We start from the raw sequence: 12,365 nt of genomic DNA, 5'->3' as shown, positions 1-12,365 counted from the left end.
GAAGGCAGTTACCACAGACGTGTGGTTTGCCACTTGTGTGAAAGTAGCCTGATTTAGTCATTATAAAACCTCAGAAAACCTGTCACACCATCTACCAAGGAGAGACTTGTTGGAGTTAGTCAGCTAAAGTCAGGGAAGAGTCTGTCAGCACTGAGCGTGTTCTGGCACAGGCTCACCTCTGAGCAGACCTTCATGGCAGTTCTTCCTCCTGCTGATGGGCAAAAGCCCTGCGTTACAAAGTGCAGGGAAACACCGTTTCCTGTCCTCTCACTGATTCCCCGTCTGCTACGCTGGCTGTGGGAAGCAGGAAGAGAAAGCAGACTGATCTTAGTTGGGAGGTGGCAATAACGGGGAAGGAGACCTAATCCGAGAAGTAGGTAAGGGACTGAGCTGTGGCACAGGTGGGTGCAGAGCTGGGATTTGGGACCAGCACTGGTTCTCCAGGAGGGGTAAAATCCAGAGCCAAAGGTCAGCAGAGGGAAGAATCTGGGACTGGGACAGAGAAAGGCAGGAGAAGAATTGGGTTGAGGAGAACCAGGGGAAGGAGCATCTAAAAAACATTGAAATGCTGTCCCCCCAGAACTGTGTGGTGCTGCCGTGCCATCAGGAGGGACCTGTGAAGCCCCCGGTGGTGGGTAACTCCTCCCCTGCTCGAGGCTCGGCCTTCTTTCCAGCGCTGCTGCTGCCAGAGGCTCTTCCTGGGACCCCGCTGAGCGTTGTGCCTGTGAGTACTCACAACCGCCATCAATTCGCTGATGTGGGGAGGCACTTGGATATGTGTCGTGCTGGATGCAGTAAGAGGTTTGGATGGTGTCTGATGAAAAAGGCCTCCGATGACTCACTGAGTGAAAGCTGCAAGACTGAGCACTGAGGGGGAAATGGCCTGACGCAGCGGGGACAGGCAGTTTGAGAGCCCAGCCGAGGCTGCTCTTGGGGAGCTGGTGTTCATGAAGGACAGCAAGTAGCCAGGCATGAAGGAAACAGAGAGGTTTCATGGAGCCTGAGCCTAGATAAACAGGTAGAGATTGGAGGCTGAAAACTGAGGATTGACTGTGAGAGCTAGGAAGCAGTGGGCTGTCTTAGTTGTGAGCACCAGGGAAAAAAAACCCCAAAACCTAGCAAAGAGATGAGAAATGCAGTGTGAAGAACAGAAAGGCAGGCATCAAGTAATATGTAGACAACGAGGAGAAAACAGAGTATCTACTCGTTGCTATTGGGGACTGCTCTTCCTGGAGACAGAAAGAAGGCTGCGGCACAATGGAAAAAATAGTGTGTAACAGTTCATGATACAAAGAAGGCTGAGCTAAAATTGCGCAAGCAGCTCTTCATCTGCGGAGGTGGGAGAGGATGCTGAAAAGTGAAAATAAAGTCAGAGGAGTGGTTTGGTAATTTTTTTTTTCCTGAGGGTTTTTTTGTTTTCAACAAGGGAGGATAAGTAATCACTGCAACAATGTAATAGAGTACATAATGAATAACTAATGAATTCTCTGCTCCTTGGAACCTTCTAGGAAGACAAACCTAACCAAGACGTAATCCAGTTTATCCAGAATTTATTGCTGGGGAAGGAAATTATGATGGGGGACATTGTGGCCTATGTAAAAGGGGCAGTCATGCATTTATTCCTAGTTGTGAAGGCCCTGATCCTTAAGTTCTGGCATTTCTATGTGTGGTGTGCTTGACCACAACTTTAGTGCTGTTCCTTTTAGTCAGGTTTGCATGTGGAGCTGTAGAAAGGAGCCAAAAAGCTGTTACTGACTGGGTGGCAGCGCAGTCAGTTGTATTGGCTCCTGTCTGCTGCACAGGCGTGGCCTGGCAGCGTGAGCATCACAAGAAAAGCCAGCAGAGGGGTCATTTGGGTAGGGCCCAAATCTCTCCTGGAGTTCCAGGGTCAACAGGGACCAGATTATGCTGGATGCTTTTGGCTCTGTGCCTGCCTAGTCCCACTTCCAGCCTTCCTGGTATGAATCGGCTGCTGAGAGGAAGCTGATCCTGACTTTCAGGTCAATGCTTGTCCCTCGTGGCAATGAAGTTCCCCTGCAGCCCAGACGTAGGCAGAAATGATGTGACAAAGGAACAGGGGGAAGAATAGCAAAGGTTGGTGGAAGGGAAGGAAACCTCATTTTTCTTCCAAACATGAGCGTTATATTGGAGGCTTGAAATAGGTCTGGATGAATAAATGAAATAATTGAAAAATGTTTTGGGAAGCCACTGGAAAATGTGTGCTATGAGCAGTGGTGTCACAGCAGGCATCTGCAAGTGTTTTTCCACACTGTGCAGTGCCTCTACGTGGATCTTTTTGTGCAGGCAAACGTGGGGCTCGTGCGCAGGTTGGGGAGCAGCCGCAGAGCGTGCAGGCAGAGTCTGCCACTGCCAGCTGAGCCCGTGCCATTTACAGTGCTGACTGCTGAGAGATCAGCACCTCTTGAGCTGGTTGCAAGGCCTTCTGCGTCTGGATGGCACCGTTCTGCTGCTGGTTGTCATTGCCATGGTGTAGTTAAAGATGTGGAAAATTAGAACAGAATATAACGTCCTGTCAATGCTGAACTGCCATCTAGGTTGAGCTCCTTATTGCTGCGATCTGGTACCAAGTGGGGCATCCCTGCCCTAGTGCACATTTCTAACCTGCTCTGCCTCAGTCTGTGGTGGGAGGAAGATTTCTGTTGTTTATAAAAACTGCAAATGCATTTGGCAGGAGGATCTCCTCTCTTTTCCTTTCTCCTCTCCTTCCTCCTACTGCATCCAATTCTCTTCCCCCTCCCTCCCACGCATTCTGCTTGGGAGCAAGCTGCTCCTGGGAGGGGATGAGGCCTCCCCATCCCCAGCACCCATCTGGGGCGGGTAGGCACTGGGGCTGCCAGCAGCCCGTGGCCCAGGGTGCAGGCAGCTGGCCAGCTCCCTGCCTGCCTCTGCCCTCCTGCTTCCTGCTGTGGCTGGAGGAGCAGGGAAGAGGGAGTGCAGATGGGAGAAGGTGCGTGCCTTCCAGCCTACAGTCCTCTCTGGGGCTGCAGCACAAACCCTGGTGTTTGGTGTTCTGGAAAGAGGTGGGAAGTCCACAGCTCAGGCTGTGTCTTGGGTGGAGCCCCGCTGGCCCTGCAGCGTGGGAAGCAGGCCAGTGGGCTGGGGCCAGATCCCGTGGCCTCTGCTATCTCCTGGCATGGAGGGCTCTGCTCCTCCCAGCTCTTGCAGCCAGCATATGCCGCTCCCTCGCTGCACTCACAGTAAACAGGAATGGTTTTGTGTAAATCCAGTAGAATCTAGTCTCAATCTTAAAAGAGTTATCTACTGAACTTCTATGAAAAGATATCCTGATTTCTGCAAAACCTGGGTAGGTGTTCAGCACAGGCCTGCTCCCCACAGCTTGTTCACTGATGTCATCAGGTATTGGAGAGATCCTCAGCTGGTGCAAAACTGCTCCATTGCCCAGAATGAAGCCACGGCAATAAAAATCTGAGGGGTGTCAATACAGTAGGAAAATCTGACCATCCTGATTTACGTTCTGCCACCATCTGGGCTGGATTTGAGGGCAAACTTTCAGATTTAGAACAGTTGAAGAGGTGCATAGAGAAGGAAGGGAACGTTGTGCAGGCTGTGACTGAAGGTCTGTCAAAATAAGTATCTCAAACACAGGTCGGGGTGCGCCCTAGGGCTGGGAGGTAGTCTAAGCAGTCCTCTGGGATCACTTCCACTCCTATTTTTCTTGTGAGTTCAAGGCACTGGAAAGGCAAACTCTTTTCTTTCTCCACAGTGGCAGTTTTCTGAAGAGATATACCATGAAAAGCAGCTGAGAAATGGTAGGCTGTCACCTGAGAGAGTCTCTCTCCCTCTTAGCTATTTTGGATTCCAGATAATTCCATCTATATGCACACATGAAAAAGATTCTGTCCTAAGAAATTGGATGAGATTACTGAGTCCAGCCAGCATTCTGAATTCATATTTGCAGATCTTGGAGGGTTCTCTCCGTGACACATGCGTTCAAAGCCAACCAAGCACACAAACGTTTTGCAGAACACATAATAAGTGTCTTATAATAATTTCTTCATGCACGGTCTTAAGCGTGACAAAAATCTTACTCCTTTTTAGTATGGGCAAGGTGTTAATATTCTTGGCTGACTGGCAACCTACAAAACACCTTTGACATCTAGCTTGGCTGTGTTTCTTGTTGGATCTGCCAAGCATTCTTTAGATGTCAAGGTCTGGGATTTATATGCTGGGAAGCGCATGATATTTTGAGGGCGTAGAGTTAACCAGTTTTGCACAAAATGTACTAGTTACGTAAAAGTCATATTTTAAAATGAAACTGGTGCCTTATGGAAAATCCTAAGTGTAGAACCAGGAACCAAAGCTCTCTATTTATGCACAGTGCAGATGCAGCCCTAGGACTGGCTTTGCAGGCTTCTCAATCCTCATGTGTTACTGTGCTTCAGTGAGGACCCAAAGGGTTCATCTGAGTGGGAAAGAGCTAATTGGATTTCCATGTCCACTCTCCTAACAAGAGTTTCATCTGTGGCAGAGTCTGGTTTTCCACTTCGTGTGAGGATCTCATTTCTAAAAGCCTAAGTAGCCAGATAACCCCAGGCATTTTGCAGTGTAGATTAGTGGATTTCTCCCTGGACTCCCTTAAGTTGTGTTGATTTCAGTTTGGAGAACAGAGCGCTTTACTGGAGGTGGACGTCCTCCTCTTCGCTTGGACCACCCGCTCCTCTCGCCCCGGTGTTCCTCACCTTGAAGTTCCAAATCCCCCAAACTAGATCCTCCTGAAAAGGAGGCAGACTTGAATCTCATGAGACTGAAGAAGAAAGGAAAGCAGGTGAGCTTTTTATATTTGACTTTCAGATCTTCAGCTTTCAGAGGTCTCGGATGCGTTTTAAAGCATTTTTCAACAGCTACAAAAGACAATAAACTTACCTTTTCTTTGGGTAGAACAGCATGACCTGTAAAGAGATCTGATATTCTTATGCAATCACTTGACTCCAGTAGCAGGGTCTTCAGAAAAAATGTCAAATATCTTACAATTCCTGGTAAAAATGTAAGTTCTAGCAACCCAGCTGCTCTGTTAGCTCTGTCAGAAGATGGCTGTGTGATGGAATGCCTGGCATCTTCCTTGGCTGGCGTGTGAGCCAGAGTTCACTGTGGGTACAGCAGCCTCTTCCCAGATCAATGTCCCCGCCAGGGAAGAGCTGCTGTTGTTCTTCCTTTTAATTAATCTAACTTTTCCCCTAGTGCCGCAGCTCTTGCCCAAAAATGTGGTGTTTTAACTCTTTAAAATGAGACAACTGGAAAACTGGATGGTAATAATATATTCCAGAGATGGTATTTTGCTGGAAAGCACAACTGTGAGGCCTTGCGGAGACCAGTTGCTTCCTGTTCATCTCCCTAAACACCTGGTGGCAAACCTTGGGAGCAGGCTGCCCGTGGGTGAGGAGCGCAGGCGCGGCTGCTGGGGCTGCGGCCACGGCCCGTGGGGGGCGCGATGCCAGCCTCTTCCAGAAAAGCTCTTATTTCCAAAAACATTTCATCTGGGGCAGTGCTGGCTCTCGGAGCCTTTGCAACCCCTTGGGCTGCAGCGAGGAAGGGAACCATCCCCGAAGCTGGCATCTCTTCCCGTGTTTGCTGTGTGGATTGCGAGACTTGCGGAAGCGTGTGTTTAGACAGTGACAGATGACCTCAACCCCCGAATCGGGCTCTGGCTCGTTATAAGAGGAGTTTGTTCAACTCTACTGTGCTAATAAGCTTCTAAATACTGTCTTGAACTGGCTTGCTCTGGCTCTGCTGAGGGGGTCCTGTCTGCGAGGAGCAAATCAAACCCACCCACCAGTTGGTCTGTGCTGGGAACCGCCAGGGCGGCCAGCAGGGACCTGGCCTGCAGTGTGAGCTACGTAGGGCCTGGAATATTTATTAGAAACCTATCTTTTCAAACAATTACTGTCTGCCTACCTTAAAGCAAACTGTCTCTGTTCTTTACAGTCTTCCCAGCTAGATAAAGGTACTACAAGGAAGAAATGGAGCTTTTTCTTTTTTTTTAGTTTTTATAATTTTTAAATTAGAAAATTGTTTCTGAGATCTGATGGCAAGTAGCAAACAAATAGCCTTTCTGTAGCTGTTACAGATACTGAAAAAATGTAAATCCTTTAAAAGGCAGAGGTTTGTGGTGGGTCACAGAGTTTCTTAGGTATGGTGATCTTAACCATTGTCATTATGCACACAACTAAAGTATATTTGTCATACCTTTATTTTAGTGAATAGAGTAAGAGATTTCCAAACAACAGCCATGGAATGGAAACTGAGGTTATCGTGGTTGCCACTGGCTCTTCTGAACTGTAGCAGAGATCTGATTGGAGGCTTTGTTGAAGTTTAGAGTGTAAAAATACATTGAACGAATATGCCTTTACTGTGAAAAGCAGATATGAATTCTTACTAGGTACGTTCCATAATGGAAAGTCACCATTTTTAGGTGGATGTGGATCCACCCTGAACATGTCTTTGTTTATTTGTAAGGTTGTTTCCTGTTTTTTCTTATCACAAACTTTCAGCTGTGAATTTATAAAATAGAGGCAGTCTATGACATTACAGTCTCTAGACTACGGGATGTGAAGAGGCCTTTTCATCAACGCTTTGAAGGAGCTGGACAACTATCCAGGGGTATATGGAGTCAGAGAAGACTTCGACAGCTTCCTTCTGTAGCTCAGTTGTTAGTCCAATTCCACTGAAGCAGAGGGAATAAGAGCAACAACAAACCTGGATTATTTTACAGTGATTTTTAGTCTGGTTTCACATGGAATTCCACATCAGTGTCCTCCTCTTCCTCAGTATCTTTTGGAGCTGCTGGCCAAAGTCAACAACATTTGACTGAAAAGGAGAATTTTCAACAATAATTAAGTTCTTAACAGTTTCCTAAAAATAGGAGAGCGGAGTTGGATTTGAACATTTGCACTTTTGCCCCAACAAATCTTTTGATCGTTTCGCCCATTCCTCCTGCGTAGGTTCTGTGAGGTTTTTTTGCCAATCATTTAGGAAGAATTAATGACATAAATTCAGCTGTTCTACTTGGAGATGAAAGTCAAGTCTTCATTTGCATTAACCTAGCAACAGGGGCCTCTTGAGTTTGTACGTGTCAAAAGTGAAGTGAATGAAGTGTGTGTACATTTTTTCTTGAAGGTTAGAAGGAAGCACCATGATTGGCTACTATGGTTTCCACCGCATAGGTCACCAAAACTCAACAAGTGATTTCTTCATCTAGCTAGAAGTTCCTGTTGAAGCCACAGGATTGCTTTCAGCAATGTGCTTTATTCTGGTGTTTGCTAGAGGGTTCATGACATCTTGGTACATCCCGAAGTGAATGGTTCTGATAGTTAATTACTGACATGGGTGGAAGAATTTGCACTTTATTTGTAGTGTATTTATCTACCATTATCTTCAGCAGGTGCATTTTGTATTTCCCTGATGGATTCAAGTTTGAAGTGTATTCTGTGTTCAGTACATACAAAACTGACTAGGTGATTCCTTGACCTCTGCTTGATAAATTAGAGTGAATTCCTTGATTTGATAAATGGCATGCTTTTTAGATCTGAGATAATTTTATATTTCTTTCTGATGCTTTCACTGTATTAAACTTTTTCCTCAAAAAACAAATGAGAAAAAGCGGGTGTAGACCCAGATTCTTCCCTTGTCATAATGTCAAAGTCAGTTATGCAGATTTCTGAACATGTAAAATTTTACATTACTCGTACTTCTACCTAGTTATAATGAATACACTGATGAAATGGATCTGCACATCTCCACTGTGATCTTTCAATTAGTAGGGAGTTGGGCCCCCAGTGATAAAATATTGAGATCTATCCTAGGATAGAGAGCAGCATGGGTATGACACATAGAAGAGCTTTCTGAAGAAAAAGACAAAGCACATTCCACAATTTTCAGTGTGCTCCTTCTTGGAATAGGAAAAGCTTAGGCATCTCTCTGCTCCTCTGACCCAAAATCAAAATAAATGTGAAATTAAAAAAAAAAAGGAGTTTGTGCCAACCAGATTCTTGAAGGGAATGAAGACCAAAGGCAAAGTGATTTTTCAGGTGGGATGCACATACATAAGTGAGATGCCTCTGAAAGAATCCAAACTTTTTGTCAAAATCAGCACTTCATTACAAGCCATTGAAGCTGGTTTAAAGCTTCTTTGAGAGCTGTTCACTGAGAGCATGAGTCATTGACAGCGTATAGAGTCGGGGAGTGATTTATACAGCCAGGGAGGGGGCTGTTACTGGAGCCCCTTACACAAGATGGAAGGGCAGTGTACATGCTGGGTACAATTAATTGCTAGTGTAATTGCAGCTGAAGTCTTTTCCCCGGCCTGAGCTGGTGGCAAATACACAAGATTTAGTTTTGCTGCTGTGACGTCTCTGTCTCTGTGGCCATTGCAATGAAATTACAGCATTTAAGAATGACAAATTCAACTGCCTACAGTAATGTGGCCCCAGGTGTTCACCCGGCTCCAGGCCGTGCGTAATGTCCTCAGCACATTCCCGGTGTGTGTGGCTCTCTGTCAGCCAGCACGGGAAGTGACATCCCATTTTTAAGTGAAAAACATACTGAAATGCTTCTCCCAAAGACCTCGCGACACGTGCAGCACTGATTCTGATGGAAGGGGCCAGCAGTGCCTTGGGGTGACCTGTGGAGCAGCGATGGGGGCTGCAGCTTTGTAAGCCTCGGGCTCTTGCTCTTGGCTGGTGAAATGGCCCTTCCCTCGCACCGCTGCAGCACTGTCCTGGGCACCCTCTGAGCAGCCTTGGGTGCTCCCTGCTACGTGGGAATGCTCTGCGGAGTGCGATTTACCCGTATGGATTCATCTGAACAAATAAAGTTAGAAGAGTTTGTCATTTCTAAAAGGATTTACCTGTATCTGGAACTTGTTTCCATCTTAGCCTCTTGAGAAACAACCGTTCCAAGTAGGGCACTGTCCAGAGTGCCTTCCCGTGCCAAGCAGTTCAAGGTCCTAAGTCAATAAATATCAGCTACTGTAAGAAGTGGAAAAACATGTAAGAAAAATGGGTGAGATGAGACCAGAACTTAAAGGGTGAACAGAGCAGGATAGTCCTGAGTGCTGAAGGAGGAGTAAATGAATTATTGCCATCGCTACCATTGCCAGACCCTCCCGACAGCTTGGCCTAGCGATGGTGAGAACTGTGAGCCATAGAAGATGGCAGAAGAGAGGCCCTGTTTGTTAAATAATGAATCTGTATTACTTCAGCTTGGGCTGTTCCTTACTGTGGGACTGATTTTTATTTGAGAGCCGAGGCCCAGATGGCAAAGCAAATATTCGTTTCTGTTACGTTTCTGGATTCCAGAGAGCATGTCAGAGAATAAAGTAGATTTGTGAGGCTGTTCTAGTGCAAGGTAGAGACCAAACAAGGCAAAGTGGGTCTGGGAGGGAGCTGCCTACCTCCGGGTGCTTCCTAAAATGACAGTGTTTTGCCCTGGATAGGGCAAAGTCTTCCAAGAATTGTGTCTTCTGATGACACAACAGGAGAACCTGGGAGGCAGTGGCAACAACACAGCATTATCACTGGTTTATGTCTCAAGGCAAAACAACAACCTGAGGAGTTTTTCTTCCCCCCCCCCCTTTTTTTTCCCCTTCTCCTTTCCCCCCCTTTCTTTTTTTGCCCCCCTCCTCCCCTCCCTCCCCCTCCAGAGGTCCAGGAGGACTTGCATCCTAAAAGGACTAACAACCAGAATTAGATGAGGCAGCACAGATTCTGATTTAGTTCGGCTGAAAACACACCCTGGTCCTCCAGGACACATGTCTAGTGCTGTGGGTTGGATTGGTTCATTAGCTGAAGGGCCGTGATAATAGAGCATGTCTGGGCTTGTGAGGCATCAGGAAATAAGATGTAAAAAAAATATTTCTTCCTGTATGCTTTTATTAATATGGCTTAGTGTGGCTCTTGGGGTGTATCTGCTGATCCAAGAAACTTGCCCGTTCCCTGGCCTCCCTGCTGGGACCTCTTACATGTGTATTGGTTACTGCCAGTGATCAGAGCGTGTTCGGAGCATCTGGCTGGTGGGAGGTGTTCTATGGCCATAAAAAGTGCTGGCTTGAAGCAGCACCTCTCTCCTGGCTCTGCTAGATTAGAATCTGATGGGTGAAAAGCTGTGAAATATATTTCCCATCCCCAAACCTATTAGTTGCTTAGACCTGTGCTTTTCAGTGAAAGGGCTTTACAGACAAAGCACAGATACCAAATAGTTCTCTGATGTATATTTTTATAGTTGACTTGCACTGTTTTCATGAGAGTTAAAAAAAAAAAAAAAAGTCTTCTACTCAAGCAGAAGCAGAATAGACAAGCGTGCATGAAGTTACCACTATTACCATCGGGGGCGGGGGGTAATTTTTTTTTTCCTTTAGGCTCCTGTGAAATCTCTCATTCTAAGATAACAGCTGGAGATCACAAAAAACCCCTACTGCGTTTTCATGCTGTATTTCTTTGTTGTTACATTTTGTTGCATTTAAACTTTATTTTCCTTTCATATTATCCATTATGAAAACATACTGTTGTGTATATAGATTTGTATTCCAAGTGAAAAGTGCCCACCGAGTTCTTCCCCCTTAATTGGAAAGATGTAGATCACTTGATTTTCACCAGGGCCCTCATCCAAAGCTCAACAAAGGAAACTTCAACAGGCATTAGCACGGGCCTGTGTGTCACAGACACTAGAATGACTTTATGTGTGCATAGTGGAAAAACAGAATTCTCCATTCTGTTATTTTCCTTTTTAAAAGGACATGCAGTATGTACTGGGTTATTTTTTAAATTATTTATACAACTGTATCCTGACAAGCTACAACTTCCTCCAGTGTAAACATAGCTACTGTTTGTTCCTGTGGTGTTTAGCTGTGTTTATAAGGTTGGGGAAGAACCATAATATAGTGTGGTGTATGCTTTGCAAAAAATCCCCCCATTTATTTTCTTTAAAAACTTTTGGTCAGATCCTGATCTGAGTTACACCACTGAATCGGTGGAGCTGCCTCATATCCAGCAGTGGGCCTGAGCTGAAAGTAGTTGCCAGCAGTCTGTGTGCTGGGGGCAGGGCTGGGCAGACAGTCCTGTACAGGGCTCTGCTAAGAAGGCTCTATGTACTCCGTGTGTGTGTCTACACGTGTGATTAAAAATGCCTCCCTCCAGCTCAGACTATTTTTCAGACATTCTTCTCACGTGAATTGCATCAGTTAGTTATTTGTACCACAAAACTTGTTTGATGTAACCCGTGGCTTTGGTTTGGTTCGGCGTGGTAGCTAACCCCTGGATCTAGGCGACCCTGCATCCTCAGCATCTCCTGTGGTTGATCCAAACATCGGGAATTTAGGCCATTGTCACAGGAATATGTGTTTTGAGTAACCATATACATTTTCCAGTGAGTTCCAGGCACTTGAGGGGAAAGGTGCAATCACAAATCTTTACCACTCTATACATTTCATCTTGAAATTTTGGCATCAGACTATTTTGTCATATATTAAAGGCCTTTTTTCTATTTTGGGCTTCCATTTGCTAAAGAGGATCGAACCACTGTAACGCATTGATTGGTAAAGTGCTTTGTGGTATCTTGAGTGTGAATGCAGGGAAAAAATTTCTGGTCTGTTGCTTAAAAAAAAGTTCATCTTTTGGCTGGGAAAATCACTGCTGTCACCTGGTTTTGTGCTGACATTTTCCATGGGTAGCAGAAAGGCTCTAAAAGCGCTTGGGGATTGAGAAAAACAGTATTTTAGGCAGTCTTTGGTTTTATAGGGCCTTTCCTTCCTATCAGCTATCCCACTTCTCAATCTTAACAGCCATTTTGGTTTTTTCCTAAAATAAAAGCTTTTTATAAGAAACTGGATTGCCTGCAAATTCAGAAACCTCTGGATTTTTTTCATGAAATGCAAAGCTGTTTTGCTGTAAAGATCCCCTGTGGGTTTGGAACTGTTGCTTATGTGGGACCAGAGCACAACATGGGGTTTTCCAGAGAAGTAAGAGTAGGTCTGCTGAGTGCATCCTTGTGCAGCTACTGCTCGTAGCAACAAAAAATGGCACATAACTTGTGACGTGCAGACGGTCCAGTCTGTCTTGAGAGGCTACTGGGGGGTTTTCCATCAGCTGGTGTTACTGCAGCCTGAGATAATTGGTTTGGTGATGTAAAATTTACATTGACGTTTTTCCACTAATGTCAACAGTTCATAAAAATAACCTGGATACAAGGTGATAACCTTTAAGATAATGTGAATACTGAGTTAACTGGAAATAAAGCTGCATTCCAGGAGACAGGATTCCTGGAGAGGAAGTATGCAAGGAGCATCACCCGCTGTGTAAGTTCTTCTGATTTTGTTTTTGTTTGTAGAGGAT

The 12,365-nt window shown here is 45.5% G+C and overlaps 1 protein-coding gene across 1 annotated transcript in view; it reads left to right on the top strand.

Moving 5' to 3' along the window:
• Positions 1-580: 580 nt before the first annotated feature.
• SPTBN1 (spectrin beta, non-erythrocytic 1) overlaps positions 581-12,365 on the top strand; it is a 151,452-nt gene continuing 139,667 nt past the window's right edge. The window contains exon 1 of the mRNA XM_074864530.1: positions 581-724. The gene's annotated coding sequence lies outside the window, so the exon portion shown is untranslated. The remainder of the gene's footprint in view (positions 725-12,365) is intronic.

The sequence above is a fragment of the Strix uralensis genome, chromosome 3 (assembly GCF_047716275.1).
Source record: "Strix uralensis isolate ZFMK-TIS-50842 chromosome 3, bStrUra1, whole genome shotgun sequence".
Lineage (NCBI taxonomy): Eukaryota > Metazoa > Chordata > Aves > Strigiformes > Strigidae > Strix > Strix uralensis.
The sequence above is the reverse complement of the archived record's forward strand: the minus strand, read 5'-3'. Positions and strand labels throughout refer to the sequence as shown.